This window comes from Varroa destructor, unplaced genomic scaffold (genome assembly GCF_002443255.2).
Source record: "Varroa destructor unplaced genomic scaffold, Vdes_3.0 BEIS01000003.1, whole genome shotgun sequence".
In the NCBI taxonomy this organism is placed as follows: domain Eukaryota; kingdom Metazoa; phylum Arthropoda; class Arachnida; order Mesostigmata; family Varroidae; genus Varroa; species Varroa destructor.
The window spans coordinates 12,470,150-12,477,627 of record NW_019211456.1 but is presented as its reverse complement, the minus strand read 5'-3'; the positions used below and the strand labels follow the sequence as shown (position 1 = coordinate 12,477,627).

At 39.1% G+C, this 7,478-nt stretch overlaps 1 long non-coding RNA gene across 1 annotated transcript; it reads left to right on the top strand.

Annotated features, from left to right (window-relative positions):
• Positions 1 to 2,617: 2,617 nt before the first annotated feature.
• Positions 2,618 to 7,125, top strand: LOC147756533 (uncharacterized). The gene is made up of 4 exons (XR_015323896.1): positions 2,618 to 2,895; positions 3,070 to 3,561; positions 4,489 to 4,770; positions 6,567 to 7,125. It is a non-coding gene; the product is annotated as an uncharacterized LOC147756533 (long non-coding RNA).
• The last annotated feature ends 353 nt before the right edge of the window (positions 7,126 to 7,478 follow it).

The window sequence follows — 7,478 nt, the reverse complement described above, 5'->3', positions numbered from 1 at the left end:
TCCCCTCTTGACCGAGCCTTCCCGTTTGCTTCTTTCTATATCGACCTGAGATGTGGACGGGAGGCGGAATTGTAATAGGGCCAATGGGTCTAGCTATGTAGTCGATAGACATCTAGCACTACGGAGACTCGGCAATGCTTTACCGACACCTTACTAGTATAAATGCGGTGAGCATGGCAAGCGGACAAACCAGTCCATTCTACGAAAGGCGAAAGGACGCCTGGTGAGAACAGGCACATATGATATTTCTTTTGAATGCCCCTATTTATACATTTCACCTCTTACACGTATAAACCTCCTGCATATACGTTCCCTGTCACGACTGTCGAGTGTGCTTGATTGAATGTTGTTAATATGTTTTGCTTAAAAAACGAACGTGATTAATTTGAGGTTGTTTGTCATCTTCACAAAAAGACGCTTTTAATTAATAGATGTACTCCGAAAACTGTCGAGAACTAAATACGTAGCTTTTAGCTTTTTAGATTCTTAGCTGGGAACTTTGCACGCAATACAACACTGCATTGGGGAACCAGTACCGTTTCGAACCATTTACAAGACGTTTGTCGTGCCATTTTTATCTATGCAAAAGCGTAGTTATTTTTATTTCGCTGGTTTCTTGTTTGTATTTGCTGCGTTTGCAAATGAACAGCCGTATATCGAAATCGAAAGATCGACACGCTGCTGGGGTGATAGATAGCACATTACTGCTGTTGATATATAATAAAGGAGGCGAGTTGCGACCTCGTCTTCTTCTACTCGTTTCAACGTTCTTTGCCTGCCTGCAAAAGTCGGTTGATAGAAGCCCTCTCGTGAACCTCAATGAGGTCTGTCCATTGTGGCTGTTCCTGTCGAAGTCGAATCCGGGAATGAGTGTCGTTCTCAGAGCGACCTGATAGCGCTATTGTGATTCTACCTGGGCGACGATCTCTGCGTCCCCGGTTTCTGTCCTGTTCTCGCCCGCTCTCGCCGTGTAGAAGCAGTCGCCCTCTTTTCAATGGCGGACGGCAATGATGACGCTGCTGCTCGTACCCCTAAATCGACTGCACGTCACTGAGTCTAGCGGACCCGAACGCTAAATCACTGGCGACTGTATCTGCTACCAGACAATAAATAGGTGGCACGAAAGTATTAAAATAAAGAGAAGCTCTTAACAAGTATAGCGCATCACAGTCCAACATGGACTCACGTTATTAAATTATAGTGAAACTTACACATATATTTACATAAAAAAACAGCCCTACGTTTATAGCTCTGGTTATTTATTAGTCGATTATTTACCGACTCTGGGTTCAAGACGTATGTTAGTTACAGCAACGTAGCAATGCCACTTCTGCGAGGTGAAAACGTGACAAAGAACAAAACCAACATGAACTTGCGCTTAGTTCCATTTTCTTTATAATATTCATTTTGTCATAAAGGCCACTGCCGCTAGATTTTTCATAGATATTTAGACATTTTACGAATTCACTATCACAGGCCTTCCACTTAACTGGAGATTGACTTAACAAAGTAGGGTAATTCAATTGTCTGCTTATGCGGGAACATCCCGTTCGATGGAAACATTGGTATGTGAGGCGAAAGGCGACATTAATCAATATCATGGATGTCCTAGTGTTGCTTCGGATCTACCCGTCGACGCTTTCCCGTTCCCAAACCGTACTAATGACCATCGAACTTCCAGGCTCGTCAATTAACCAACAACACACGCACTGATATCGTAGTTGTCACGGCTGCTTCCCCTGAGTGCTATAACTATACTATTATGCTATGTCATAATCTACGTCTATTTTTAGAAATGCCCCTATTTTAATGCGTCTATTTTAAGGAAAGGTCTATAATCAGTGGTGCAATTACACTTATTATATATTTTCTATGTTAGTTGAAGATGTATATTTGTGTGTAAATAAATTGCCCTCTAGACCTTCACATATAAAGATGAGCCTTTTATGTGAGATAGGCCCTTACATGTTCGAATAAGTAAGGGCCTGTTCCACATAAAAGCAATATTAGGCTTAGTTAATTTTACTTTTTACGGCGGACAAAATTACCACTTAACGAACACCGTAATGTGTTCCGCCAGGTAAAGGGTACGAGTGAAGTCCAATGAATATGAGCTACATATTCACTGTCTAGTCGTACTGTACCTGAAGAAGATTTTATTTGATGCATGGAATTGATAGGCACCCTCATTTATAGAACAAGAGCCTACAACATATATATGTATACGGTGACTATTATGATCTATGTAGGGCGCTAAGTCTCGAAAGATGAGGAAAAGCGATGTAGTCAGTTATAAATTCAGTCAGGCGTATTCACTATCGAAAAATAAAACTTGATAACAAATTTTATTTTGAAGCTAGCCCACAGCTGGAGGTAGTTGTTTTCAAGTGAGATAGAAATATCACTGCTTCTGACAGATGGTTCGTTTATAATCCCGTCATCTGTGAGGTAGATGCATCGCGCCGAGTCTGTTAGTTGAGGCTTTAAGCCAAGCGGGAGATTATCAGTTCACTTCTCCATTGGCACATCGAGAGGCCATTAATGCGCATCAATACAGATCATAACGAAAAAATGGCCTTGACGGGCTTTCCCGCTGAGAAAGGGATATGGCGACGTTTTCCATTTGCAGAGTAACCCTCAGCCCGCTCCTGCCTAGAACAACGAAACTGATTACGGCATCGTCGTCTTGCAGCCACCTATGCGGTCATAGAAGAGTTCTCCTCTGGTCGTATCCCAAACCAACAAGTCGACTATAGTTATTGTGATATTTTTCGAGACGCAAATGTCTCTTTATCGAGATAGAGTGAGATCAGTGTGATTAGTTTCCAAAATCTGTGACCAGCTGCGATTATATTTAACTAGGCGACGTTCCAAGTCCGGAACCGGCGTTAGACGGTATAAAAATGCACACCTGTTTCCCTTATGGCTTCTTCCTTTTCGAAATTATTCCTTTACATTTTAGGAGAATAAATTTGACTGCAAAAAGCAATGGGCACATATTTATTTTTAGTTGTGTTATTGGCCCTTTTTAAACGAAAATTCAATAAAAATAATTTTTGCTTGTTTCAGTTTTAACCCGCCGTCGTCCAAATGCAACAAACGTTTAGATGCATGTATGAACGAGCGTCAAGGTTCGACATAGTTCTTGCATACACGTCCTATGCCGTTTCAGGGGTATGGAAGGTTTAATTGTTTCAATTTGCGCCAATATCTGTGAAAAGGAACATCAGTCTCTTACTATTCGATATTGATTTACCTCATAGCGACGAAACTGTGGCGTTTTTAAAAAGTCTCTTGCATAGGCTGCTCTTTAAGGAATAACTTCTGTCGATGTTTGCGCCTTTAAACTACATATATCGTCTCGATTTTTAACGATGTTTGACATCGCCAGATAGGAAAAATGACGAAACTCACAGCAATACGGACTTCGATCAGTAGCTGAAGCGAAAGAAAATAGAGAATTCAGTAAATCGATCGAGGAGCACACCAGTACTAGGATTACCACCATCGTTATCAGCCTAGTAGTGCATACTTCTACGCTTGACGCGTAGTTTCTCAAAGGTTTGATGAGTTTCTTTTTTGGATAATGACTGAAAAGATCTTCCGTTTCTAACTGATTTGTTGTTTTTTTTTTTTTATAGCTAAAACTACAGGTACTATGGCAAAGTTAAGAAAAAAATAGAAATTGAATAAATAAACTAACGATGAAATATGATTTTCATTAGTCCTTTTTCATTGCTGCAATCTTTTTTTTTGCTCTCAACAATTGTGTATTAGACAGAGCTGTCTACCGACTGTTGCTCAATGTAGCGCTCTTTCCATCTGTTTAGAATTATTCAACTGTCGTATTTGTTAGCTCGTGAAGTTGAAATGTTTAGGACATTTTTAAATTTTTTTTTCTGCGTTTTTGCGTAATTAAAATAAAATGTAATATATATAGATTTTAAATAAAAAAATAAAATGTAATATATATAGATTTAATAAATATATAGATTTAAGGTTTATATATAAGCTTCTGGTAAAGAGAGTTTCGTTCGAAAAATTACGGAGATTAGTTACATACATGGTCGATCTTAGTTTCAACAAGAGACTTAACAACTGCCTATAACAACTACGACAATTCTAGTAGCAGATGTACATCAAATTTGTCTGAAGCTCTTTGATTCGACTATGGCTAACCTTATGTCGTAAATCTTCCTCAGTTAGTCAGGTAGTAAGGAACAAATACGTTCACACAAGTCGATTCCATGTGTAAAACTCCCTTTGATTCAAAAATACTCACTAAACTAAATGTATGTTCAATGCACGTACACATACAGGCATAAATCTAATAAATGGAGCACGCAGTAATTATTATACATAAGAGCTTCTCAGCCATCTTCTCTGGCGTATCTGGTCACAGAAGGCCTTTCTAATGGCATAGCTGGTTGGTATTGACTCTCCGTGCGCGTACGATAGTAGCTCAATTTAATGTATCTTTCTGTCAAGTCAAATCAAAGCCGAACGCAGTCACTAGACGTCAACGAACTCGATTAATGCGCCCCGATCCCTCTGCATTGGATTCAACGACTTGACCCACGTTTCCAGTTGAGCAGAGCGCGTAGGCGAGAGGCTTGTGAGCCAACTGATTTAGATAATGAGACTGCCTCACCCCAGAAGGGCTGTACAGCTGTGCGAGTTAGGGGCATAAAGCACGCAGACAGCTAGGGAGAATAGATCTACATGCATTATAGATTCAATTGGAAGGGATAAAATTACATCTGTCTGCAGGTAAGTTTTCTGCTAGCAAAGACCAGAAGTTATACTCTTTGCCGCTTTGTCACAGACCCGCAAAAATAAGTGCATGTGAATATACCTGCTCGCCATCTGCTCATTCGCTCCATTCTCGAGACCTTTGAACAGTGCTTGTTTCGCCCCCACTATACTTGAAGATCTTTGGACTTCGAAGGGCAATTATTAACCATGCAAGACGTCAGAAGCAATTAACTCTAATTACTAGTCATGAACGCTGGAAGCGTTGAAGTTTATCAACCGTATGTGTCGTGCTTACTATTGTTTGAAGGGGGATTAAAACGTTCCGCATTGCTATACTTAAGTTATAATTACTACGAGATGTGTTTACCTGTCATGTATCAGTTTTTCGTCAGGTTTGACCTATATCACTATTTTTAAGAATAAATAAAAATTGTGTACGTAAAAATGCTTCTGTTCTATTGGAGGTGGGTTCATAAACAAATGCATCATAAAAATTCATAAACATGAAAACATTACGAACCGATTAGAGCGAATTACTTTAAAATTGGATGCTATATTGTTTGACTCATATATATATTTCGGTAGAATCTAATAAGACAAGTATTATTATATCTGGCTCAGATCGGCAGCGAATTCAGGGCAAAAAAGTTTTCGCACTTTGGGTGATTCGGGCCAATTGTGTATCTCCTTTACTTAAAGTAAAAGCTAGTTAACCACTCCATAGCCCTGCATCTCTTTTCTTTCACGTGTAACCGGAGGTGATAGCGCAGTCACAGGGTGAATGTTTTAGGTTGAACGTGACTCGCATGGCCACTATAAAAGCCTTCTCCCCAAACGTTCGATATTGAGCCCTCAAATACTAACCTACCTTATTAGGCCAACCCATCTGCACGTGGAGGGTTTTGCGCCTCTTACTTCAAGGCCACGCTCAACCACTCAGCGTTCTGCTCATTAATCGTACGACTGTTCCGTGAGCTAATCCTGTGTCACTTTTGGCTTTTTTCTACTGATTGGACTCCATAAAGTAAATGTTATAACGAAAAATAACAATAGAAAAAATTCACGACAAACGCCTTAGGACATTTTAATGAGGTGATACATTTGCAAAAAAATGAACGTAAAGTTTGGTTTGGTTTGGAGTATATTAAACCACATATAATAACGTATCATATCGCCAATCATTTAATCCATTCGAGTTCTACAAAGCGACATTTGATACAGATATTTCAAATGGACCCTTCCAAAAAAAGGCCTGCTTTTTTCTTAACTAAAAGAAAACTACGGAAACATACGGCACCGACGTGCGCTCCGGTGACAAACCTTAACAGAGCGAAAGCCAGGGTTCAATGTTCCTTAAACTCTCAATTTTTAGTCTGCTTTTAGATCTAAATTACCCGCACAGCACACAATATTAGGTTCAACATTCTATCACATATTATACAAAGAGAATTTTCAAAAAAGCGCAATTTGCTAGAGGATCGTAGACCTGAGTCCTCGTAATGTTGTCGTGATATGATGGCAAAACACTGATCAGGTCGATTTTATACATACAATTTTATCTGTACATATTCTAATATTATAACCCTACTCGGAACGTCTGTGTGACGCTAGCTGTTTTACCTGGCTTTCCGATTCCAGCGGTACAAACACGTGCGCGTGTTTGCGCACAGCCACTTTGCTTCACTTTCAGTTATGTCGAACAACTCTACTAATTTACATAAATGTCGTAAAATTTATAGCTCATTAATGGAAACTCAAGTAGAAAAGCATGGTATATATGCAATTAAGAAGATATAGCATTCGATTTCTAGGAAATTCATCTTCATAGAGAAGCCGTATGCTGCTGCGTGTGAAAACCAGCTCTAATTGATGGCTACGCTTCTTAACCGTATTCATCCCACAAGGAAACTGATTAGATCTGAAAACCTCATATCAGATCCTTTAGCACTGAGTACACGCACATCAGGATTAATGTGACCGTGCTAGTTTTAAACTGATCGATATAAGTATAATGCTGTTAAGTTTGTACGCACTGAAACTTGTTCCATACTTCCTTTGGCATGCTACGGGGCGTACATAGCATTTATATATGGAAAAACTCTGCATGTGAAAAGCTGGACTATTTTATGTTGTTTGTCCCGAGTTCGATTTTCAATATTTCTGTGCAACTATTGAAGCTATTGTGTATTTCTATTGAATATTGGTTTTCCTATAAGTCTCGTCCTTCGGGAAAGCCTTTCGGGAATCTAAATTGAATCTGAAATTAAGCTGTATCTACGAAAGCAAATAGGAAAGATAAATAAATAAGATTTTATTATTGTGGGATGTGTGCTGGTTCTGATAAATAATAAATCTCTATGATATTATGCACTGTGTTATTTTATTGAGTTCGATTCTAATATCGGAACTGTATCATTGGTGCCCCAATAAATACCACTGTACCCCAATAAAAACGCACTGTATCTTCACCCTTCTGTACATTATTTGATAATTTGTTCACATCAAATGATAAATCTTCAGACCATAGATTGCTGGCGTAGCATATCCCCCACTTATTGGCACTTGAGAGCATCGTTCAAATCCGTTTCCATATGATACTCGTTATTGTAATGTTATCGGATCTTGCCTGTTTATTCTCTTTGCTTGTTTGTACACATATGTATCTATTTGAATGTTCGAGTTAATACGAGTTGTTTATTTTGGGGAAAATGTCTGACTCTCGG